Genomic DNA, 27,642 nt, shown 5'->3' with positions numbered 1-27,642 from the left:
CACTTAAAGTCTATGAAGTAAGAAAAGATAACTAAGATGTACTAAGATCATAGCATTTTGTTACAGAACCAGAATTTTTATGCGTATGATTCAACTTAGAAAATAGAGACTAAATCAGCAATCTGATCTGGAACACATTTAAGCACAGAACATTTAGGTGAACATGCAAATCAAAGCATTATTTCTGTCAAAAACTGGCTGCTATTTATTTTGAAGTGCTCTTTCACTGATTTGATAAAGAAACCTCTGGATCTTTTTATTTCTATTTTTTGATGAAGAAGCCAAATCCTACTAGACCATAAGATATATACATAGATATAGATAAAATAACCAAAACCACCGTTCATCTAATATGCTCTATATAGGCAGAGAGTGCTTCAGCAGTGTCTTGCCCCAGAGAAAAACAATTAGACATTGTAAGTGGAAATTCACCTAGATTTAACAACCTGAGCCTATTTTGTCAACTGATCAAAAAAACATACAGAGAAAAGATGCAAGCAATAAACAAAACGCTGATCTGAGCAACCTTAAAAATACAAATAACTAACAAAAATCCCCAGTCTTGAGTTGCAGATTAAGCAATGTTTCCTCTATTTCTACAAGTAGATGATTGTATACAATACACAGATTGCCCCTCTAGTACTGGTCCTTCATCAGGAACAACAGACATGGAGTAGGAGCTACATATCATGAAAATATTGCTACCTCCTACCCAGACTTCAGCAAAGCTATAATATTCAGACAGCAGGTACCAACACATATAAAACCCATCAACTTTCTGCGAAAGGGCTCATAAAAACAGATAAATTTAGGCTTAGAACTATAAATGGTTAAACAATGTTGAATAGGATCCAAACGTCAAAACTCACACCCTCCCAAGCTTCAAAGGAAAGTTATCTTGAGAAATACTCTTCTTTTGCCCACAGATTCCATTCTGAATAAAAATTACATCCTTAAAGGACTTCTGACTAATACTTACTATAAAGAAAAATCAGCTAAAAATAAGACTGAGGAAAAAAAAACAACAAGATTTACTTTTCAAGTCAGACACTTTTATTAAGCACAAAATTCTGTCACTTAGGACAAATTTCACCCTTTGTTGAATTTGATAGAGATGTGAGCTAGATTTTATGTGCATGACTTATTCCAAACATTAGCCTATTTAATCTGTCCAAAAGTCTTCATTTTTTTCCCTCAGCATTGCCAAGAATAGAGGAGCAAGAAAAAACTCATTTATCCTCCTCGTTCATTAGAAACAGCAGGTCAAGAAATATAGTGCAATAAACACTAAGGAAACATATAATTTGTTGCACCCATTCTCCAGGTCTTACAAATTCTCTACCGACATAGCATACAGAGCACAATGCTAGACTAAAGCAGTGTGCCCTGGATCCTGATATGTTTCAGGAGAGGAAGAAAACCATGGCTCATTCCAAGTAAAAGGTTTACAAACAATGCATTTTCTGGGGTTTCAATGCACTAAGCAGCAGACTGCATGGATACGAGGAATCCAATTTAATGAATATTTAATAAAGGCATAAAATGTTCAAGACCTAATTTATTTGGTATGGATGCTTGCTGTAAAGGCATACTAAAACAGCACAAATAACACTGCATAGATTATCAATCTTAAATGCAGCAACCAGAGACATAACTACATGTACAATGTATTTAATGACACAAACTCAAAAAGTTAAAGGATGTAAGTGAATTAACATGCAGTACATCTATGCATACATATTATACAACAAAAACTACTTCTGCAAAACCAGTTCATGTGCACAAGCACAGAAATGCATAGGAGTGTAAACACATGCCAGGTACTTTTTTTTAAAAAAGCTTTCCCAAAAATGCACTTGAAGGAGCAAGCACTTTCAATCAATATATTGCAAACTGAGCCACAAGTTAGACAGACTTAAAAAAATAATAATCATAAAAAGCTTTTGACGTGTTGCTAGGTTGACCACCATGCCCATCTACCAGACAAACACCCAGACTGTTCTCAAATCTAATAGTTCTTCCAATTTATTATTTCACTTCAATTGAGGAATCAAACTTCACTAATACTCCAGAGGTATACTACAGGTATAACTAACAACAGCAATTCTCTTCCTCTTCATACTAGTAAATAATCTTACTAATTATTAATCTCATTCAATTGAGATTGCTGATATAAACAGGAAGGTAAAGCTAGAAGTACCAAAATGATTCAACAACAATTTGATACATAAGGACATTTAGTTCTGGTATCAGTAGCCAACAAAAAAACAATTTTCTTTTTTTTTTCTTTTTTTTTTTCATGAATCTCAAAGCTAGTAAAAAAATGACAAATAAAAAATGACAGCATTTGATTAGCACCTCATTAGTCTAAGTCTGGCTACTCAACTACATATTCATCTAATTTCCCAGCAGAATATGTAAATTAGGAGCTACTTAAGAACTCTTCCACAGGTAGCTGGTACCTGTGACAGCACATATAGTAGCGTTAGAGAAGAATGAACCTGAAAACTACCGGTTTCAAACTAACAGAAGGTAAAACAGAAGTATATATTTCCACAATAAATATGTGAATGCAACTGTTTCCTTATAGTTTGAAGAGAAACCTATGGCGTGAATTCGTGAAATCATACAGTCCTAGAATGGTTTAGGTTGGAAGATACGTTCAAGATCACCTAGTTCCAATCCCCCTGCTACAGGCACAGATGTCTCCCTCCAGACCAGGTTGCTCAAAGCCTCATGCAGCCTGACTTTTAATGCTTCCAGGGAGAGGCGTTCACAATGTTACAGGGCAAACTATTCCACTGTCCCACCACCTTCGCAGTAAAGACATTCTTCCTAATATTTAGTTTATATGTACCCTCTTACCCTCTTTCAGCTAAAAACCATCTCCTCTCATGTCGTTGCTACATGCCTTTATGAAAAGTCCCTCCCCAGCTTTCCTGAATGTTGCCTTCAGGGACTGGAAGACCACTATTAGGTCTCCCCCTTTGTTGTCTTCTCTTATCCAGGCTGAAGAGCCCCACTTCTCTGCCTGACTTTTAGGGGAGATGCTCCAGCCCCATGATAATCCTCTGGACCTGCTTCAACAGCTCCTTGTTCTTACACCGGGCTTCAGAACTGGATGCAGTACTCCTTGCCTCTAACATTTTGTTTATCACTACAGCCAAGGCTGCACTTGAGCTTCACATTACTTACTAGCCCCTCCCTGTTGGTGAAGATAAGGTCCAGCATAGCATTTTTTCTTGTGAGTTCCTGTACTAACTGGAAGAGGAAGTTATCATCAATGCAAGAACCTCTTCTATTTCTGTGCCCTGCTGTGTTGTGCCCCCAACAGATATCAGGGTGGTCCCTATGAGGGGACCATGTTTTGTGAATGTGAAGCTGCTTTTATATGTTTATAGTAGGCCTCATCCACTTGGCCTTCCTGATTACACTCATATTACAACTACAGCAATATTCCATTTTGGCCAAACTGTACAAAATATAGAAATGTAGGTGATGAGTTATTCATAAGCTATCTGCATTTTTCCGGGCTCTGAAGTAATGCATTTCTCATGAGAAATTATAACACTTCTCATGATCACTTGGATGGAATGCTCAATCATCTTTGCTCTCATTATAGCATTTAGTATGGCACTGGAAAGCATCAGTGATATTTGGAAAGACAGACATGGCAATGTCTTATCAGGCTATGACATGTGAAGATAGAAGGTAAAACAGTCAGGTTTTTGTTGTTGTTGTTTCTTTGTAGGCTTGCAAAGACTCAGGAAAAAAAATATTAAAAAGACAAACAAAAAAATGACTAAAAACACAAGAATAATATTTTGGGCTATGGAGCTTAACTATGTCTGCTTTGGGCACATATAGCAGGAGCCACACAGAAGGCAACATTTTTTATTTTTTTTTTGTCACTAAAATGCAGGACAGAACAGCTGTGAAGCAGTACTGTCAACCATCCCATGACACTGAGATGCTGGGATGAGAAAGGAAGTTGGTAAAGAGACCAGAAAACAAGACTTTGAAGGAGATGCTGTAGGAACTGGACTTAACTTTGAGGGGAGACCTCACTGCTCTTTACAGCTGTGTAAAAGGAGCAGTGAGGAGGGTGTCAGACTCTTTTCTCAGGAAACAAGGCATAGGACAAGAGGAAATTGACTCACTTTTCACCAGCTGAGGTTTATATTGGATATCAGAAAGAGTTTTTACATGAAACGAGTGATTAAGCATTGGACGGGACTGCCAAAGCAAGTGGTAGAGTTGCCATCCCTAGAGATATTTAAGAGATGCATGGACATGGCACTAAGGGCACTAAGTTTAGCAGTGGATTTGGCAGTCTTCTGTTATGTAGGACTTGGCGATCTTAAGCGTCTTTACCAACCTTAATGATTCTAACGTACCTGTATCAACTCTAGTCCAATCAAGCAGAGGCAGTCTTTTACTTTCAATAGGAAATGCATGTAGAATCGACAGATTCAAAAACATTGATAAAATATGTTTTATGTAAGAAGCAAATACCAAAAAAAAAAAAAAAAAAAATCACATGCCTTCTTATAGTACTGTGTTGTGTGTTTTTTGTTTTTTTGTTTTTAATTTTAAAAGCGAATTAAGAAAAGACGCTATTAGTAATAAATTGTGTGTATTGATGGGTGTTTGTTTATTATTTTTTTCAAGTTATCACTTAATGACACTTAGAGAAACCATTACAAATTCATGGCAGTCTTTCTAGCCAGCATGAAGTGTTGCACTTCATTTAATGATTAAAATGTAATTACATACATAGAAAAGCACTAGATAATATGAACACCAATAACTGAGTACAAGTTTTCATTCTGATTTCTGAGTACTGTAAATTATTGTGTATTACTACAGTTCAAATCCCAAATAACTGGTTATGAATATATATAGATGTCATGCTTTCACATATCATATAAAGGCGTCAGAGAAGAAACATGTTATTTTAGCATTCACTGGTGTAGGAATGACATTTCTTATTTTGTTACTTAGAATTTACCTTATTTCCCACTGAAGTCAATAACAGATTTATATGCACTTCTTCAGCAGTTCATTTAAGTTCTTAGGATATGAACAAAACCCAGAAGAAATTAACAGATTTTTCAACTCTATCACTGCTTTTTTTTACAATCCCACATAAGCAGTATGTTAAACTTTATAGCATATGTAGCCTCCTCCTTGGCAGTATTAAATCACACACTAGTTCAGGCTGAATTGCTGAAGATTTGATCCAGTGCCCTTGCTTGATTCACATCAAATGCGTACCAGTAGATGCATTGATTAGAGAAATAAAATAGTCCTGACAGAATAAATCAAATTTCATAACGGCTGCAAGGTTTCTTTAAGTAAAAAGAAAAAAATAAATAAATAAAAATTTTAAGTTTAGTGTAAAAAATTTCAAGAACCCACATCATGTGACAAACCAACCTCCAACCATACAAACAAAATCTAGTGAAATGCCATCTATTTTTTTCTCTACCTACAGAAATTATTATTTTCCCAAGAGAAGGTAAACTGAAAACAGTGATGCTCTGTGTCTAAAAGCCATATTCCTGCTGCAAAACCTCCAACACATTAAATATGGACTGAATAAATAAATTATTCCAATCCAGTCTACTAAGTTCCCAGATGTGCTGTTTTGTGCTCCATTTCACGGTAATTTAAAATTCAAAAATGTATCCACTGTGCCATCTTCTTATTTATAGTTTCACAAAGTGGTGTAACCAGGGAAAACTATACCAAAACAGCACGTAGACAAAATAATTAACAAGGATGTCTGATACTATAAAGCAAGACAGCTTAAACCACTCCTCCTGAAGAAAACATCAGAAACTGGAAACCTCACAATAGCTTGCCAATACAAAGAGGCTCTGCCTACGGATTCAGGACTGAACACAGAGCTACGTCAGGATGCATCTCAGGCACAAAGTCCCTCAGCACACTGACCTTTTAAAAGACCAAACAATATCCTTTACTTAATTTAGTGCTTACCAGATCTTAAGATGGAAAGCTCAAACATAAGGCATAATAGCTTCTGCAAATTTTATATCTGAACTCTAACCTCGTTTCTCAGTTGCATAAAAGAGGTTTTTCAGGACTACTTATGTAAAGAAATCATTGTCATTAAAAGAGGAAAACAATAGGCAAGCATCTGCTTAACAAACTTAAGCACAAAACAAAATGATAAAATTATTACAACACCAGAGAAATGGACTACAGATGTCTAATTCATCAGTATGTATTGAATTAATTTTGGTAATCAATTACATTGCTACATTTTATTTTCCACTCCCAAATAATTTTCCCACTCTCTTCCTTTTCCCTTCCTCACATTATTTTACTCCTTTCCAACAAGTGTTACCTTCAGCCTCCAAACAAACCCTGGCAGAAAAGCCCTAGGGATAAATTTGGGGAGGAAATGAGATTTGCGATTTCAAACACCACCTTCTTCTGGTGGGGAACTACAGCTTGTTTCCTTACCCTGTTAACAATGGCATGCATATAAAGGATATGAGATGCTACAACAGATTTCTCTATCATGAAATTAAATTGCTGCTTAGTATCTTTTCTGTCAGTTGTATAACCTACTGCTATATTATTTAAGATAAATGTGAACATGAAATTAGAGAAGCCTTCATTACATGTAAACTAGCAAAAGGGAACTTCACTAGGCTGCTAAAAGCAAATGACCATATTCTCAATGTGAAGATTTGTAAAGCAAATGAGGGCAATGACAGAGCTTTTATTTGAGAAATAAACGCTATTTTACTACAACTTTCTAGTTTGAAAACTACAGCTATTGTTATAGAACAATGAAGACAGTATCACTAAAAAAGGTAATCCCCACCTCTGGAAGGCATCCTAAAATACATTTTTATTTTAGTGGTCAAATTATTTCCTATTACGGAAGGAATAAGATTGTTTATTACAGGAGGTATGAATGCTACAAGGTAAGCCTCTGATCCCGACACATCCTCTCAAATTAAAATAAAATGGCAATATTTGCTGTTCATGATAAATGACTTACAGGGAAATCTAGATAAGTGATAAATTACTCATTTTTCCTAACCATTTCCTCATCTCCTTAAAGACTAGATCATTCAACTTCTTCACTTATTTTCAATTCCTCTCATTAAACTGCACAGAATATGCTCTGCAATAACAAATCTGCAATTGAGCAGAAAGTAGAATGAGAAGGTCTTCTTAGGAATGAAGCTTTCTTAGTATACATTAAATACTAGAAAGCTCTAAGCTGAAAATAAAAAGATGTTTTCCCAATGAATAGTCATCTCATTAAAAAGTATTAGAAAGTCATGAATCAGTTTTTACATTATAAGGGTAATGGCTTTTATAAAAATACTCAAAAAAACCCAACAAGTTGGACATAATAATGAACTTCCTATTAAATTAAGAATAAACTGCTAAATATATTACACCTATATACACTGAAAATGTTTTTACTCTATATGGCTGTAGCTTTTAAACTCAATGAAGGGTTCTGGCCAGATACTTGGAAATCAGTCTACCATTATAAAGGCAAATAAATAAAGGCATCAATTACTAAGCCAAGGTAAAACTACGCTGAACAACTCAAAGCACTGTTCCAGGTCTCAAAACTTAATTCCCAATAACTTTGCACATAAACTGCAAAATGCAGATTCAGCTTTCAAAGAATCCCAAGAGAGACTCTGTGTTTTTTTTCCTTCTAATGTTCCCATATGGTGTTCATGTTAGACAAAAAAATACTGCATCTCTACTGATGATGAGCTGACTGCTACTGGGAATGATCGCTTTTGAGTGATGCTCCATTTGGAGTTCTTTCTGTAAGCCCAGGACATGGGTAAGCTTTTCCATTCATTTCTGATTATTCCTTCCCAATCTGTTAATTTTTCCAGCTATGCACTCTCTAAAGACCAACCTGACTTCTCTATATACTTGTCAATTATACACTTGTACACTTGTTGATTATACAGCTACAAACACTTAAGTAACTGTTTTCAGAGACAGGTATCTGAAAACTTTTCAAAGACAACTATTAGCCAAAATCTTAGTTTTATCATCTTATTTAGCTGCCACATTGCTAATAATTCAACTGATCATTCTTGATTTAGGATAGAAATATATATTCTTTTCTAGCATTAAGAACAAGCTATTCAGCAAAAGATTGTGGATGCCCCATCCCCAGAGGCATTCAAGGCTAGGCTGGATGTGACTCTGGGCAACCTGATCTGGTGGCTGGCTACCCTGCACCTAGCAAGAGATCAGAAACTACATGATAATGATGGTCCTTTTCAAACCAGGTTATTCCATGATTCTGTGATTTAAATAATAATAATAATAACAATAATAAAATAAATGCCATAAAAATGCACATTTAAGAATGGAGGAAAATTAAGCATTACTAGTAACTGTTCCTGTGACAGCAGTGGTTTTAATCAAGACCATGTCCATAAACACAGTTGATCAGTCTATACAATTACTATGTTTCATTCTTCTGTTTCAGCTCTGCCCTCCTCTTTCTTCTTATTTCCTACCCTTTTTCAGAGGACCTTCTTAGTGCAAAGTGATTCCTTCTGGGAGGTGCAGCCAAATGCTGCTCAGTGACCTCAGCCACTGGGAATGTCCAGTCACAACTAAAGATCAAAACAGTCCTCTACAACAACAACAAAATAAAACAATTTCCATAGCATGTGTAGCATCCAGACATGGTGGGTACAAGTCAACTGACAGATCATGCTTTATAGTGAGGCACTGTAGATAATTTTTCTGTCTGGCACACTAGGACTGGTTCTAGTACTTATTTCACTACTATCACATGTCCTTAACAAATACTTAATTCCTAAGAAACATAAACAACATATATATATATATGTGTATGTATGCATATATATATATGTGTGTTGTTTAAATATATATATATACACACACATGTATATGTATACACACACACATATATATACATATATACATACATACATACATGTTTTATATATATATATATATATATATATATATAAAATCTGTAAAAGTTTGTCAGAATACAGCTGTTTTTCCTCATTCTTTCCTTCCTTGACCCAAATAAAAAAAAATTGGTTAAGGTTATTTTGGAAGACTGTTAAGGCAGTTAAGAACTCAGGAGATGTAAAGAAATGTCTACGTCTACAGAATGTAACATCATAGTTTTGAGTAAACAGCTACCACAAAGATTCAATAACGTAACATATGGCATTATCTCAAGATCTGGGTTTCCTTGATTGCACATGCAAAATAAAGTAAGCCATTTTTTTGCTAATGGACACAGATAGCTGTCAGCGCAATTTCCATTACGCTGTGAACAATCATCAGTAGCTCACCTAAAATTTATTTGCTAAAATCACAGTTTGCTACCAAAACAAATGCCCTAAATCTAAGTTTCAGAGCTCTGTCGCTCTCACTGTAAAATTCATTTTCTGAAACAAGCCAAAATACAGAGGTCCCTACTATAGAGATTCACACACTAGTGACCAGCACCAGAACTGTACTAAAACTCTTCAGCATGTTATCATGCTTCTTTTTCAGCATGTTTGCCTAAAAGCTTCCCCCCAAAAAGGTGATACAAGTGGAGACAACTGAAAAAACTTGATGGACACACTACACAATTTCAAGTAGCACTTGTATGAGTTTTTCTGTATTAAACAGAAGACAAGTCTTTCCATCACTTCCTCTTACAGTACGTACTAGAGCCTGGCAGTATGCTCTCTTTAAAAGTTCAAGTTCTAATAAACTAACAGAAAAATAAGCTTTTTGATGACCTAATCTTGATACTTAAACATTTCAAATAAGCTTCAAAAATTTATCAAAATAACGTTGACTTCTTTGTCAGTAAGTTTCTCCATCTAATCATATTTTTTTAAATTCTATTTAGCAATGTGTACTGATTTCAGTAATAAATACAGAAAGGCAGACTTCCATTTATCTTTGAAGGACTACTTCTCATGTATGTTGTAAAAGAAGAAAGATTTCCAACTACCATGAAGACTTGTTATCATATGGTAAGACAAGAAAATTTCTGCAAGTAGCAAAATCAGGATTGGATATTATGCATCTATAGGGTGAGTTTGTTGGTTTGTTGTTTTTTTTTTTTGAAGACTGACAAGCTTCTTGGTTGTTGTTGATTGTTTTTGTTTTTTTTTAATGAATTCAGTATTACCGACTGATCTTTATTCTTACAGTAGTCAGTAAGTCTTTGAAACTGCTCAATAAAGAGGCCTCCCCACAGAGATGTTACCAACAGCCTTTTTATAGAAGCCTGCAGTAACACTGTAAAAAATGAAAGAGGATTACCAGAGTATAAAAATAATTGGACTCTAGAGCTGTATTGACATTTTAGAGGAAAAATTTGCTGTCAGGCCTGGGCCAAATTTTCTGCTGATAAGTTCCACTAAAAACAGCACATTCGAACCCCATAAACTTTACGCTGTTATTTAAGCAATAAATATGCTCAAGAAAGTGAAAAGCATTGTGGTAGATAATTTGACACATTTGTGTAAATGTGTGCATCTAAGAATATTTCAGATCTCGTTTCTCAGGTGAGGGAGAAAGTTAAGAAACTGCTGGTTGTGCTTGGATATTATTATTACTACCCAAGAGTTTATTTCTAGTTATGAACTCATGCCCTGAACATAGAACAAAAAACAATGAAGTACTTATACAAAGAAAACTTATGTAAAAACATGACCAAAAAAAATTTTAACAAAGAAGAATCATTAAAGAGAGAGATACTCAAAGGAGAGGCATATTACATAAATTTCAGATTAACTTACTGTTCATTTACCGTTCTCTTTTCAAGAATGTTATCTGAGCACCATGATCTAAAGTTTATTTGCACATCAAGGTACTCATTCTGCATTTGCTATAGCTGCTGGTGCTGCTAAGTGATCACCAGGTAGCAACTCACATCTGTGCATTATAAATTTCCATCTCCTAACCAACAAGAAGATATGCAAGACTGGCTGCATTGACAGCAGAAGCCAGAGGCTGCTTCTGGACATGGTTGTTGGTCCCACACAAAACTCCATGGAAGCGTGGGGAGAGGAGTAGGGTAGGACTATTTCAACACAAAATATGCAGAACACTGCTAGTACTCATGGACTGTAGGTATAATAAACCACTTCCATTTCCCTTAGAAGAAATAAGATTTTTATTTTTTTTCCCCTATAGAATAACTTAAATTTTGCTTCAAATAACTTAAACACAAATGTTCTTAATAGCCACCTCCACTCCCCCCTGCCCACGCCTCAAGGGACCCCTGTAATTACTGCTCAGCTGTTTCAACACACAGCCCCAGAGGCCGGGTAGGTCTTGCATTTACTACATTAAGAAAATGCCATGGTGCAGCAATTGGAGTGACAGGATCCCTATAGAATTTGTAGCATGAACATTTTTCTGATTGTCTAAGTTAGTAATTCAGCCTTAGTCTACAAGCTAGCGTTTTCTTTGTAATGCCAAATATTGTTCTGCCTCTCTAAAAGCCTTCTATTTTATGCCACCCTGAGAACACGTGTAAAGTTCTTCACCTACAAGTACAAGAAATTTGATTCAGCACAGTACATGTTGATAGACTTCTAAAGTCATTTGAAGACTACTCTGGATACCTTCAAATTAAAGCTGAAGTGCTTTTCACATAAGACACTAGTCAACCCTGAAACATTAAGGCAGCATTATGTTCACAAAATTATTTAAACCTTTTTGTACTTGCAGGGAATAAAGGGAATTACAGCATTTGTCAATGAAACGAGCATTCTCTTATTGCTTACTACATTTCTCCTCAAGTCTCCAATGCCCTGTGGATTTGCTAAGTGTTTTGGTTGTAATCCCTATAGTATTCAGCTTTGGTACTAATAAGATAGTACATTTAAAGTATGTCAGAATCCCACCTCTCTACTATTACAGAGGCTAAATTATGCCTCTGTATTCAAACAGTTTTAAGGTGTTTAAAATAAGCAACATGTTCATCGGTAAAATTGTGCTCAAATTTCATCAAACAATAAATCTGCAGACCAGACGCCCATTCTTTACTTTCATCTTCTTGTGTTCATTTCCATAGGATCCTTAAGCTGAAGTTTAGAGGCAAAACACAATTCAACTCCAGGATAATTTGATTACTAAAAGATTATATGCTAATATGTTCCTCTTTTGCTTATGGAAATGATGAACATATTCAAGTAATTCCAAATTGTAAGGGAAAGCAGGGGATGTGCACAAATCTGCCAGCCATAAAATTATGGCTGTTGAATCAAATGTGGGCAGTTTGAGTAGCTCCTGCTTTGTCTTGTTACATCCCCACCCACTCCCTCTGTCCACACAGATCTAACAAGCAAGTTTTCCATTCTGCCATTCAAGAACCAGACCTGAGGTCATCCAGAGTTTCAATCAACTCAGGTAATGTCAGTCACCCTCTTCTATTTTTTGTTATTCTTTTTCTGTACTCCTCTTCCCCATCACCTCTCCCCCCACCCCTGCTGGGAAAAAGGAAGGATGAAGGGGGAATGGCAGGGAGGATAGAGAAAGCAAGATTCCACTGAAATTTAGCATTTACTCTGTTTTCCAAAATGGTTTCAAGACAGACAGATAATAACCCATTTCAGATGATATGGAAGGTATTTTTCCCCCACAAGCATAGAGTACTAATGCATGAACATTTATTGGCTTGACTCTGGACTCAAAAGAACAGAAAACCTTCCTCATAATTCAATTTTTAAGCATGGCATTATAGTTAGAAAATCGTTTTTATCCTTTCCCCCCCCCCCCCCTCCCCCCACCATGAACTTGAAGTAGTTCTGTGAGTACTCCCCTGCCACAAACACTGCAGAATAACTTTCTCCAGTCCAGTGCCATGGATGTTATTTTTCAAACAGTAAAAGCAGATCACAAACAATGGACATATGCAGGTTATTTCTGTATTTTTGCTCTGATATCCCTCCAGGTCATTTAATGATAAAGCTGTAATTTGAGTAGCAACCCAATTCTGTTGTATCTTTTATTGTTAGAACAAAAACAATTATGAACAGCTCCCAGAAAGCTAAATGTTTTTCACAGTTTTCTTAAAACACTCTGCTCATTTCTGATACACTTAAATTTAAATCAGTCTCTGTAGACCTACCCATGCCTGCAATGTACACAGATGAATGCAGGAAGATTAAACATTTTCTTACTGTGACCTACAACAGTGTGCTGAAATGTTAATTATTATGTTAATTCAAGTACTGGTCCCAACAGATTATATCGTAGAAGCTAATACAATCTCCTCTGAACTGAGATGTAGGCATTAGTTGCTTCTCTGTATTTTGACTACAAATACTTAGGCAAAATAACTAAGGGCTATGCAGTAAGTAAAATGTTCTTAAGATTAAATTTTAATTTCAGAGTATTTTCTTCAAGGAGGCAGGTAGATCCTTCGAAAAATACTAAAACTGTAATTTTTGTCTTAGCCAAATATTACCATCCTAAATTCCAGCTTTTTGAAGCAAGACTGGTATTGGTATACTTGTCAGGACTCTATATCTGAAGCAGATATATACCACATAGTAAGACATTTGAGAAAAAAATATAATGTTTTTTTCCACTGTAAGACATGACTGGATGTTGTCTATGCTATATTAACAGACAGATCTAAAAGCAACAGTACATTTGGAATAAGTATTAAAGTAAAGGAATTTCGCAAGCCTTGACAGCATAAAGGACAAGCGTTGAAAGAAATGTTAGTAACAAAAATTTGATGTTTTGTCTTTTTCCTGATGCACCGTACAATTGTTTCTCATCAGCTACCCAGCATAAGAAATCATTAGTCCCAGTTGTGTATTGTTTCTTGGGGTGGGAGAGGGAAACCAGTCTACTAAAATGTAACATTTCCAGATTCAGTCAATAATTTCCTTCAACAACACAATTTATCAAAACAAGACTTGAATTTTAAGGAGTTTAGGAGAGAAACAAAGCAAGGAACCTCAATGGGACACACTTGTCACACACACTGGTAAAAACTAGGTAACAAAACCTTTTTTCAAAGAATGGGAGTCAGCCATACTTTTCTTCAGAGTCAGTCTTACTTTTCTTTGGTTACCATGTCAGATCATTTCCTATTAAAATATCACAAACACATCTGTGTATGAATTTTATCAAGGGAACATTTAAAAATGTTTAGTATAATACAGGCAAACAAGACTTAAAGTCTTTGTATTTTATCCTGCCAAGTAAACCACAAGTATGGTTCTATTTTATTTCTAAGCAACATAGCCACAATGCTTATTTCCTGCATTACCCCAGCAGTTCAGACCACCATTCAAAGAATTCTTTCACATTTTTTTTCTATGTAAGTCTCATTCTGATGAATCTCTCCATGACAGAGGTAACACACCACTCATGAAAATGGGTTTATTAATCCAAACCTAGGAGCAACTTGACAATTCAAGATCTGATCACACTACAAGGAAAATCCTTCCAACTGATGAAAACTTGGCAGTTTAATTTATGATATAAACCAATGTTATTCATATAAATAAGATCATAACCTAAGAAAGCAGTTCGAGTTGCTTCCTTCCTTCCCATTTAAGCTTTTTTTTTTAAAAAAAAAAAAAATAAAAAGTAAAATTAAAATAAAAATCTAACTAATTTTAAAGTATACTTTTAAAAATAAAATATAATCTGATAAATCTTATTCCTCAAGAAAGTCTACAGTTGGTTGATTTTGTTTTGTTTTTTCTTTTTGCACAAAACATGACCCTTTAAAAATAATGTATTTTAGTCATGTCCATGGAAAAATCATAGAATCATAGAATTACCCAGGTTGGAAAAGACCTTGAAGATCATCAAGTCCAACCACAGCCTAACCATAGGACCCTAACTCTAAAAGTCCTAAATAAACACAACAATAAATACAACATATAACAGGAGCACACTAACATCATTTGATAGAGCAAATTCTCAGCTACAAACATAAAATCAGCAGAGGTGACAACTCTCGCTGTTGTCACTGCTGAAACACACCACCCACTGTCTCACTGTGCTCACATCCACTGTTTGGCGACCATAAACATTCAGCAAACATTAGTGAACTTTCAATGGAAGTTATGATGTTTCACATTGAAGTCAATTCCACCCCTTTGGTCCATATACACTTCCATGTCAGATACCATTCTGTCTGAATGCTCCTCTACTGTCACATATCACATAACAACTAAACGTAAAAGGTTCAGCATCTACCACAATACCATCAACATTCCTCTCTGATATTGTAGGCCAGAGCAGTAAAATAACAAACATTATTTTCAGAGTGACTCTCACAAACATTTACTTCTTGATAGATCACAAAGATGTGAAACATATGCAAGAGCTAGAAAGAGTTCAAAGTTGCTATGGTAACTGAATGAGAAGTCACTAAGGACTTGATACCATATGATACCATAGACCTTTACAGTGCATACAAAGTACAGTCAGTAAGAGGTAGTGAAAAACATTTTGATATTTAAAATATACAGAACTAGAAAATTCAGTGTTGATTTTTATATAAAGACATAAAATTATGCTATTTGATTTTAAGTAAAGTGCACCACAGAAAGGTGAATTAGGTAAAGGCTTGTTACAAGAAGTTATATAAATATGAAATAATACGGTTTCCAATATTCAGATATGAACCTGTTACACTCAATTTTCTCAGTCAAAATATTTCATTGCTCTCCTCTCATCAACTCAGACAGACACAACACCATAGAAACCAACCATGTTGCTAATGCATGATGTACTAATACATCAGTATACTTCTATGTTGCATATAATCTATTTCAAATAATTCAATAGGTTAGCGATATACTTGTGTGGCCCAGTGGCGCAGTGGTAGGAATACCGCTTCACAACACTGGGGCCCTGGGTTCAAATCCCCCTGTGGTGCAAGTGGTAGAAGTGCCGCTCTGCTACACAGAGGCTCGAATCCTGGGGGTTGGACTCGATGATCTCTAAGGTCCCTTCCAACCCACACAAGACTATGATACTGCGATGATACTCAAACACTTCTCAGACACAGATCCCAAAATTTAATTGCTGTTCCCAAGACAAAGAATACCATCCTACACAAGGGGCTGTCAAATAAAGCACAACTGATACTGAACCATGTTTTTAAGCATTACTTACAGCTGATATTGCGTTATTCTACCCTATTCTAGCCAGCCGTTGTACAATTTGGCTTGTAGAAACAAAGAAAATATAAAACGTTCTGAGACCTTTAATCAACAAAGAAGGAACAAACAGCCTTCCTCAATCCTCCACCACGCGTACTATCATGCATATCCCTGCTCCTCTGTCTTTCTACTAGCTGGATATACTTCATGTGATGCCAGACTCACAGCCAATCACTCATCTGATTTCGTTGCCTTCTTTCCAGGCTCCAGTCTCATCCTGAGAGGATGGAAAATATTATTACTTTGCTCTCATTCCCTCCAACATCTCTCTGAAAGACAGGAGGACTCTCTTGATATTTCAGAGAATCCTTGTTGCAGGCTTATCTGGAATATTGTCTTAAACCTTTTGCCAAAGCTCTGTAAAAGTTAAAGCACATTCATTTTAGATTATACTTTATGAAATAAATCATATTTTTGCACTAGTTTCAGGAACTTATGGATTTCCTTAGCTGCGATGCTCAGCACTGTATAGCAACAACATCTCGCAAATGTATTTAACACCCAACATTACCTTTGTTGTATTTTAAGTATGTACACTTTGATCAGAATGGATTTATCATCTTCACAAATAGAAGAAGACGAATGACTAAGTGTGAAGACATTTCAGCCATGGAATATATTTAGCACAAGCTTTTCAACGTAAATATTTTAAAGATGTGATACCTTCCCTGGAATACCATTATTATTACACTCAACTGTTATGTTAATTACATTAACATGCGGAGGAATGCTTCTGTAACTGGCCAATCCTGGAAAATATAAATATTAGTAAACCCCTGTGGATTTCACTGTTTCTTTTTACATTAAGTATAGTTACAATGTGAGCAGAGGGAAAGATACTAAGGGGGTAGTTACATGTTAGAGCACATTTTGTGGTCTTCTTCCCTTAATAACCCATACCTGGGACCTATGATACTTCACACTTTGGTGGTGGTGGTAGTATTTCCTTAGTTGTTTTTTGTTGTTATTCTTTTTTTTTCCATTGTTGTTTTTCCCTAAATACCCTGAGATATCCTTCATATAGCAGAAGTACTAAACTTAAGTGTTGAATTCAGACCTGGTAATTTATTCTCAGCACTTTGCATTTCACTTAGATTTGAAAATGACAAGCTGTTGGTCCATTTTTTGTCAACATGTTTTTAATTAGTTCTGAATTTATGACAATTAGAGCTCACAGTTGCTTTTAAAATGAAGTTACTGAATTTGTTTTAATTCACTCTCATTTCTCAGTGAAGTGTGCATTTTAATTACTCATGGAAATATTCTATCATTTCTGCATTCTGCAAGGAGGGCACTACCATCACTGTATCTTTTTTTCTGTGTATTGACTATAAAATGGACTGAAAAATATAACTCTGAGAAATGCTGGCCACGCTCCACATTTGACTGGCTTCATCTGTGCCTCAGCTGACTCAAAGATCCCAACATGTTCCAAGTTTTCCTGAAGAAAAAAAGTCAAATGCTACACCATAACACAGATTTTCTCTTACTTATGTCTAAAGCTGTGCTATAAGGCAAATTGTGTCTATTATTCATTTTTCTAGGACCATACACAACTGAAGTAACTGAACTGTAGAGTAGCTTGGGTTAAAAGGTATCTTTAAAGAGCACCTAGTTGCAAAATCACTTTAATATTCTATAACTGCTTAACAGTTAGTTTGTAACTATAGTTCTCAACAAACATTCATATTCTACTTCTCCCAGAGAAATGACAGTAACCAAAGAACACATCCATACACACACACACAAAAAAAAAAAACTATACACACACAGATATATATATATATACATACACACCCCCATTTCCATTCCTTTCCTGCTAGGGATCACATTCAATTATACATCTAGCAGAACCATTGTAATTAACTTGCAGTGAAATCTCAACAACAGAAGATGCTAACACTGATATTTTTAAAATTCCCCATTGTACTTCTGTTCAGAGATACAGTAGTTCCTGATCTCTTATCAAGGATGACTGCAAAGTGAGCAAAGCACTGGCGGCAGTACACATCCATATGGGGAAGCTGCCTTCCCAAGAGCATCGCTGTACTTTGTTCATGCCTGTCCTGTAATTGGTGCAGTCAAGTCAGAGTAATGTGCTAGAATTCTGTTGTTCTCTCCCATCAGAGCCAGGCTTTGTAATGTGTTTGAAATGTGGATTACTTGTTCAGAGAAGGAGGCCAAGTGGAAGCTAAATAACCCTGACCTTACCGAGCTTGGGAAAAAAAAGCACACACAATTCTTAACAAGTGGGATCTTTTAGCCTTTTCAGTTGCACATTCAGAGGTTAGACTGAAAGAATAATAATAATAATAATAATCACAAAGTAGGTAAATATATATACATTTCCAAATTATATTAAGAAGTTTGCAAGATTTAGAAAGAAGTCACAAAGAAAACTACTTCTGATGCAAGACAACCTGGCAAAAATGAGCAGGACATGTTCCCACACTGAATCTTTATGTATGGCTTTGAACTTTACATGATTATTTTATCAAGTTACCTCTGAAAAGCAGTTCACTCCTATTAATTTGATGGATGTAATTGAAGTACAGTATATGCAGCTCTCAGTCTAAAATGTTACCACCTGGACCACAGGCTCTTTTGCTGCCACCGTTGAGTTACTTGTGGTCTAAACCTTACCTTTGCTTGAGAGATACAACCATGTATGACCTGCCTATTAAACAGCTTGAAGCACCCCATTTACTTTCTCCAAGATGTTGGCTCTTCTGTCTAGAAGGGTCTTCATGCAACAATCTCTCTCACATTATATTTAAGAAGTTCTCCTTTACAGTAATGCACAAATAAATAAAATCGGTATTGTGCTTAAATACAGCTAATGGGAATCTGTTTTGCCTCTCACTTACAAGATTTGAAAAAACTTATTAAAATAATTTAGCTCTCATCAAGAGAGATTATGACTTCGGATTTGTAGAATGCAAAGCAAATTATATTCCACAAAATAAGCTCTGACATTTACAATAGTTATACTGGGCGCACAGCTTAATATCCTGAAAATCTCTTCACCTTTATCTGTTATTTTCTATTATTCATAAAACAGAAGAAAAACCTCCAAAACTTTATCATTCACACAGTGCTTAGAAAAAAAAAAAAAAAAAAAAAAAAAAAAGAGCTTCATAGTCTAATTAATAGGGTTTGTGGCTGTTCATAAAATAAAACACATGATTTCATAATTGATTTCATAATAACCAGAAGCAGATATAAACACCCTATTCTCAGCATGGCTAGAGCTCGCATGTACCACTGTGCTACTTGGTTTCAGTGTTAGCAATTGGAAGGAAAAAAAAAGCCTCAGTTTTCCTCCAGCCTGTTACTTTTTTCCCCCCACAGGAAGGAACTGTAGACTTGTAACAGAGACATTATAGCTACTTAAACCTCCTCAAAGTCAGAAGTTGTTTCGGTTGGGGCTTTTCAGCCCCCAATTGTAAAATAAAAGACTTCCCCACGATGAATGCACACCAGCATAACATAGTGACATTACGAGGTGCTGTGTCACAGGATGTCTGTAGTATTAGTGTTTCCTTTATAGGTTGAATAAAATTGGTAGGACTGTTTAGTAACAGAGCCAGTTCACAGCAGTGACAATCAAGGCACAAAACTTGAGGGCAAAAGTAGTCTTAATTCCAAAAATCAGGCTCCTTCAGTTTATGTCAGAAAAAGACATGACTCTGGCACAGCTAACATTTAATACCACTTTTATTCTGTATCAAATCAGAGGTAAAAAGTTTAAAAGAAGGACTAACAAGCATGAAACACATTATTGTTCTTGTTACTGGGAGATAACACTACTGTATTTCTATGGCCTGGCAGGAGCTGTCACTTCCACTTGCCTTTGCTTCTAGTTTCCCTTGTCTGATGAGACACGGTGCAAGATCACGTCACATCTCCTGAACTGAAACACTAATGCAAGTGATATATTTAATGCAAAAATAGTTTCATAAGGAAATCTGCATATAGAAGATTTTATTTTCTTGAAGGTTAAGTAGGAAGAGCAGAGCAGACATATGTCTGATGCTGGCAGGTTTTTCTTAGACCACATAACACTGAGCTGGTTTATTCTGTATTCACTTCCTGATGTTCTCATATTTGGCCAGTGCCTCAACTCATTCGCGTTGGTTGTCTGTATTTGTTTGCCTCCACTTTAGAAGGCATTACATATATTTTATCAGTGGAAGACACAGCTTTAAACATCATATTGCAATAGCATTACTTGACGTAAAGAATAACGTAATATACTAAGTAATAAAATATGCTACCTCAAAATGAATTAAATGACGGAAGATTAACTGGTGGACAATGAATCAATGAATGGCTGTGTGATAATTCTATGAGCAGTTGCTTTGGCCTAAGCCTTCAATCAGTGTGTTTATCTAACATTTGTAGACTCAATGACTATTTCACACCTGAAACTAGAAAGGGTCTGGAAAATTTTATATGCATATATGCATCTTAGCTATACAAAACTGATTTAAACTAAGAATTTTGACCTTAGGTATCATTGATTTAAATGCAGAAAGCATTAACTGCAAAAATGCTAATGTAAGCAAGCTTTCCAGTTAACCTACTGACATCAGAAACATTTTCTCTCTCATCCCATACTTACACATCCTATATAGTAAATGCTCTACTGATGAATCTGCATTTGTAGATTTCTTGTACACGAAATCTTCTTAAGAATATCTTTATTCCCTGTCATCACCATCATTCCTACTATGCACACATTGTTACTATGCAATACATGGCCTCTCAAGTTAACTGTGGAAGAAAATTACCCTTTTGAAAAATGGAATGTGTGTTCTCTCAAGTCACTGCATAACCTAAGAAACATTCCAACAGCACAGTGATATCTATAATGGAACAATAGATTTGCATTCTCCACATGACAGCACCAAGTACCTATGATACTACACTTATTCACATATTCATATTTTAATTTTTTCTTGAGACAAGAAAATGTTTTAAGATATTCAAATTAAAATTTAACAGCTTCTAGCTGATCCCTGTGAAAATCATGCATGAGTTGAAAGCCCTCTAGAGAAACAGTCAAAATAGCACTTCTCTGCCTTCAACTTTCAGATTTTATTGCAAAATGTAGAAAGCTATCATTGGTAGCATCAGATTAATGCACTATCTGTAGCAGGAAAGCGTGCTGCATTTATGCTGAAACTTTAAAATGACAGGATAAGAATGGACAGTAATACTAATATCACAGAATATACATTCAAATTTTCACTGGGAATGTATTCTGACCAGGAATGGTAGAGTTAAGCACATACAAGACAAAGGAATACACTTCCTTGTCTGAATCATGCATGATTACTGGAATATTAATCCAGGTATCACAATAAATCAATGTTCTATGATTCTTTGTGAAATATTCCCAAAGGAGTAAATATTTTAGCACTCACAGTACCGGTGTTTTAGGTCTAGGATTGATTCCTGAATCTGCACTGACTACTTTGCTGTTCGCAACAAGTTACTTTATTCTACTTTGATTTTCATTTTAAAAATCCAAGTCGCTTTTAAACACATTCTCATTACACATTGACTTTATTTTTATTAATAGCACATACTTTTCAATGCAGTTCAATATCCTGCATTTTCAGTGACACATGTGCTAAGAAATATACCTTGTTCCAATCTACTGTGATTAAATTTTATGAAACAGAAGTAAAATTAGAACCTTGGATTCTGTTTCTTGCTCATTAATTATTTCACTTATGATTGTAAATAATTTTTGATTCATTGACTAAATTCTGGATAATGTTTACTAGCAGTCCATAAAGCAAAATGGCACATATTATATATCCTCTGCAATTTTAAGTATATCAGTCACTAGTTTTGGAAAGGTCCTCCTTCTCCCTTTCTGATAGTTGAACCTCAGCCCAACAGATAGGAATGATGAATACTCAATGCTATTTAGGGAAGTTCTTAGAAGTAGAGCAACTCCTACACTCGAAGGGGACAAAAATCAGAAACAGCCTCACCCCCTTCTTTCCCAGAACCTTCCAATATATTTGCTCAATCATTTGACACAGAAATGAAAGCCTGAGAGTTCACTAAATATTAAATAATTAAAATTAAATATTTAAATACTTAAAATTATTGAATAAGCAAGACCAAACAGTGCATAAACAGTTTTGTTGAAGAAAGTTCCTAAACTCTGACTATTAGAAGCCACTAAAGAGATTCATGTAATCCATTAGCCGTAACAATGCACTGCTATGTTACAGGGATACTAGAGAAATAGCCTCTTTTGTGTTTGATTTAGTAATAGCAACACACAGACCTGAAAAACCTTCCCCTTATAAACCAATTCAAGATTAAAACCACTGTGAAATACTGCAGTTGAATACTGATGATATAATTGATCTTTAATTTGGAATCATCTAGACCCAAAAAAGTTCAAGCTTGGCAAAACAAAAATGTTCTTACAATACTGGAAGTTTCCTAAACAATTAGCCTGAAAATTACAGTAGGATAATTTTCCTCACAAAAATCTGTGTTATTATTTCATTTAGCATAAATATGAGTGTAATTTCAGCAGTTTGCATTGCATGCAGGCTATATCAGAATAAAAGAAGGCTAGGAAAAACATCAATTTCTCTAAAAAGAATCCTAAGGATGACGGCACAAAGTTCATGTTTATTGTAGTTGAGAGATGTTAGAATATTAAACTACAAAATAAGTATTGATTCAAATTTAAAAATTAAAAACCTTTCCTCTAGCCATATTTTGCAATAAGAACACACTTGGAGCAGTGCTCAGTACGTGACAGAAATATTTACTTCTACAATCACGACCAGAACTACTTCAATATTTATTCAACACCCGCATTTGCAAGCAAGAATTTTGTTCTTGTGCTTTCACGATGCTTTATTATTCTCATATAACCAAACCATTTTAAGATTAACCATTCCATAAATTGTAAAACTCACATCCTATGCTTTAATATTAAATAACCTGAGAGTAAATTTATCAAAAATAAAAACAAATTTAAAGGAGAAGTGCACTACGCAACTACAACAGTTTCACAGCTACTTTCTTAATACATGGTCCGTGGCTCCAGATTTTTTTTTTTAATTTTTTTTTAAATTTTTTTAAAACTAGTACTATAAGAGCACAAAAAGGTATCCCATCTAAGAGATTCCTATATATATGTATGTATGTATGTATATATTTATATAAATGACTATATTAAGTGTGTGAAGTAGCTCAGCCATTTTTACACAGAAGCAGTTCTTAAGGAATACGATACACACTGCACCATTCCCACTAGGCAGTTTTCCACTAGCTGCTTGCAGGAGGTGAAATGTTGTATTTAACATTAAATCATGATGTTGTTTCCGTACCTTCCTCTGAACCCAAACTTGAAATAGCAAAGGTAGCCTACAAATACAGCTTGATAGTGATACTTCTTGTTGATAGTCAAGTCTTCATCCTGTCAAATGAGCCTGAGGGACACTCCTAGTTCACACAACTGTATGAAATCAATACATGCATTCTTACCCACATTCTAACTAATCGCAAAGAGGCACTGAAGTGATTTCATTATAACAAATTTCCATGCTGTGATAGATTTCATTTTTATTTAATGCAATAATTGACATGCTTTTTGTTTCACTGTCTTGTATCCTTTCATGCAATGTCAGTAAAAAGCATTTCTGTGATGAGTTTGAATTGAGGCACTTTGCAACATAAAACAATGACTACATAGGTATTTCATAAAATTTCCTGCTGCCAGTGGTTCTAAGCCCTCAAATTCTTTAATTTACATGGTTGTTTAGAAAGGATTCAAAATAAAATCTTAGCAACTTAACGACTTAAGAGAAGAAAACAAAAATCAGACTTTTACTTAATAGATCTTCATGCCTGACTACTGTTGTCCTCTTATCTGCTTGTTTCTTAATTCTTCTGTTGTTTGTGTTTTTTCACACAATACCATGCTATGGTACTTCATTAATAGCTGGATTATTTTTTGTTTTACAGTTCTGGTTTTTATCATTTCAAGGTCAAAATGTTCTCTGTGAGGCTGCTGCTCTGGAGCTCATTTGTTGTTGTTTAAATATAACAATTTTCCTTTTCTTCTTAATTCCCAAGTGTATTACAATTCTAATCAGACCAAAACAACAGATCCTAGCAGAATCTAATGCTTTGAATAGAAATCAACTACCATTACTTTGTTCGTGTTTATTTTATGGACCCTCCACACTGAGTTAATTTTGAAACCAATCTCATTAGATTTGTAAGCAGTAACAACCAAAGGCCAGAAACCAGATCAAGATTTATACTTTATGGTCTAACTTTTCAGCGCTTTAGCTGAGCTTTCCCATGTCAAATAGACTGCTACATGCTTCACTGTGACACAGCCTCCAAACTAAAATCTTGACAATCTTCCCACCCTTAAATCAGCATCACATTTTCCCACTATTTGGCTCAACTACCGCTATCAGTATTTTGGGCAATCAGAATATTGCCTAACTTGGGCTGTCACTCTAACAAATCTGAAACAAACAGACTGTTCTCTAAAATCCATGAATACATCTCCATTAGCTTCAAAATAATCAAAGTTTCTCTCCTGTGAACCACACCCTGGAATTTCTTATACTTTTTTAAAACCCCTTTTTCTCATGTACTTTCAGAATATAACCCATTCATGAGTTGATTTGTCACCTAGATAGTCAGGGAATGATCACAGAATTGTAGGGGTTGGAAGGGACCTCTAGAGATCATCGAGTCCAACCCCCCTGCCAAAGCAGGTTCCCTACACCACGTCACACAGGTAGGCGTCCAGTCAGGTCTTGAATATCTCCATAGAAGGAGACTCCACCACCTCCCTGAGCAGCCTGTTCCAGTGCTCCGTCACCCTCACCGTAAAGAAGTTCTTCCACACATTCATGTGGAACTTCCTATGCTGAAGTTTCATCCCATTACCCCTAGTCCTGTCCCCACACACTACTGAAAAGAGACCAGCCTCACCACTATGGCTCCCACACCTCAAGTATTTATAAACCTGGATCAAAAGTGATCAGCAGAACCCACTCACCATTTAACAGTTCCACATGGCCAGTGCATAAAGCCAGTGAAGAATGGAGCTCAGCCACACCATTCACTCCTGTTATTCAACAGCTCTGCTAACAAAATCATTTCACAGATTTCTTAATCACAGTTTAGGAGATAAAAATCCTTTCTGGTTAGTGGCCATAATCAACTTTCTAGTATCTTAAATAACTTCATTACGAAAAAAATAACAATAATACTAGCTGTGAAGCTACAGAAACTAAATTAGCAAAGCTTTGATTCTACACAGTTTCTAAAAGTAGCATTTGTACTTTTAAGTATTATTAATAAGCACACCATGTAACATGGCTTTAAAAAGCAACCAGGCTTTCTGGGTAAGAGCTCCTGAGTTCAATTTGTTTACATGAGAGTCTTAACAATTATGATCCATTTTGGTTCAGACAGAGCAGCTGTTTATGTAATTCTATAACTGAATCCACGTTCTCCCATGACACCGCATTTTCATTTTTCTAAGGGAATATAAATTTTAGTATGGTTTTATGTTGAGCTCACTTCTTGTTTTTATGAAACTATCAGGAAGACCAGTCTGCAGCTATACATGCAATTGTGCATATCAAAGTGGAAAAAATGCATCACTTATTAGAAACACATACATTGTCATTACATATTGTTTGCACAGTTTGAACTCAAACTCTCAATTAAAAAGAAAATGAGTTTTTGTTGCTGAATTTTTCAAATCCTGGACATTAAGATTTGTTTTGCCATTTCATGTTACTTCTTGATGTTGCTAAATCAACTATGGTATGCTCAATATGGCAGCTACACAGATTACTGAAATCAGTTCTTCCATAATTAACTTTTAACTATTACAGAATACTATAAAACAAGCCGTAATTGCAAATCTATGGAAAACATAGATCAACTTCACATGATTCTATCCCATTTTATGCAAGAATTCATAAGCTAATCCTTATTATCTTTAATAGCTCCAAACAACCATGCAAGTAGTAAACTTTGGGTTATTGTAAGAGATTATTCTTTTATGCCATTGTCTCAAAGCTTGCTGAGGAACGAGTCCAAACAAGTCCTGGTCAAGGGTTGAGAAATCCTTTGTCTGAGGGACACAGATGGACAAGGCCAGGGGCAAGGAGAGAGAGAGAAGCTGAAAATTAATGGCTAGGAAGGAGTCTTGTGTAGGCTTATCTCGAGAAAGATGGCCACCTCAGGGGGTGCTGCACACGACTCTTACCCAAGCACCCATGGAAGTAAAAGTAAACCACTCACAGCAATATCTGGGTGAATCTACCTTACTTTACTTTGTATTTCATCTCTTTTCTCCTGCGCTCAGCTCTCACGTACTGCCTTGAGAAATACACATCATTAACTGAATTCTCAGTTCACACCAAAAACTACTGTCATGCAGCAGTAGTTCATGGCACTGTGCTACGTTGTGCCAAACACACTGCAGCTCAGATCAAGCCCCAGCATCCTGCTAACAGCAACATGAAGCAGGATCAGAAAAAGCATGCTCAGCACAAGGTAAGATTCACTCTTAGATAGTAAGAGGATGGTTATGTACCACATGCTTTAAGTTACAGGAGATCACATCCGTTAATTGCTACAGACCAGAGGAAGGAGTGGGGGGAAAAGTAGGATTCTTGCATTGGTAACTTTTGCTTTTCAAGAAAATCAAACAAGAAAATAAGCAAACATATGGCTTCCAATTACCTGCTTTCTAGCATTCTGACATTGACCTTGACATAAATAATATCAGTTTAGACTCTACTCCTGAACTCATAACTACATTAGCATGCTCTTTGGATGTGCAGACCATATGAATCTCAGAACACTGTTGTGTGTATGTTCATTGGGCTTCCATCACAAGGCTTTGATAGTGGAAAATTGGGGGGGTGGGGGGGACAGACACCTCTGTGAGCAGAGCCCAGCACTGCCCCATGTCAGATCAGAGCCAGCTCCAGCTGCTCCAAAAGGACCCACCATTGCCAGAGCTGTGCCAGCACCAATCAGTGGCAGGAGGTAAAAAAAGGTGGATGGCGGAAGGTGATTTTAGTTCACTTTTAGTTTGTCACAGAACTTGCAAGCAGTATCTGAAACATTACTGATTAACTCAGTTACACGTGTCTTAACAGAAAATAAACTAATTTCCAAAATATCAGGCTATGGATTGTTTTTTGTTTGTTTTGTCATTGCTGTTGTGTTTTTCTTTTTTGTTCATTTTATATATTTTGCAACAACTCCTCTGGCCTTCTGTGGAAGGCTGAAGTTTTCTGCACATTCCAAGACTCACAAGTTAAATTGCATCATGATGTGATCTTTCCTCCTCCATCCCTCGCTCCCCACCAGTGACACTACAACCCTA

The 27,642-nt window shown here is 35.7% G+C and overlaps 1 protein-coding gene across 33 annotated transcripts in view; it reads right to left on the bottom strand.

Moving 5' to 3' along the window:
- NRXN1 (neurexin 1) overlaps positions 1-27,642 on the bottom strand; it is a 606,274-nt gene that overhangs the window by 418,057 nt on the left and 160,575 nt on the right. The gene's annotated exons all lie outside the window — the stretch shown is intronic.

This window comes from Coturnix japonica, chromosome 3, assembly GCF_001577835.2.
Source record: "Coturnix japonica isolate 7356 chromosome 3, Coturnix japonica 2.1, whole genome shotgun sequence".
NCBI lineage: Eukaryota > Metazoa > Chordata > Aves > Galliformes > Phasianidae > Coturnix > Coturnix japonica.
Note: the sequence above shows the minus strand (reverse complement) of the source record. Positions and strands in the feature narration are given on the sequence as shown.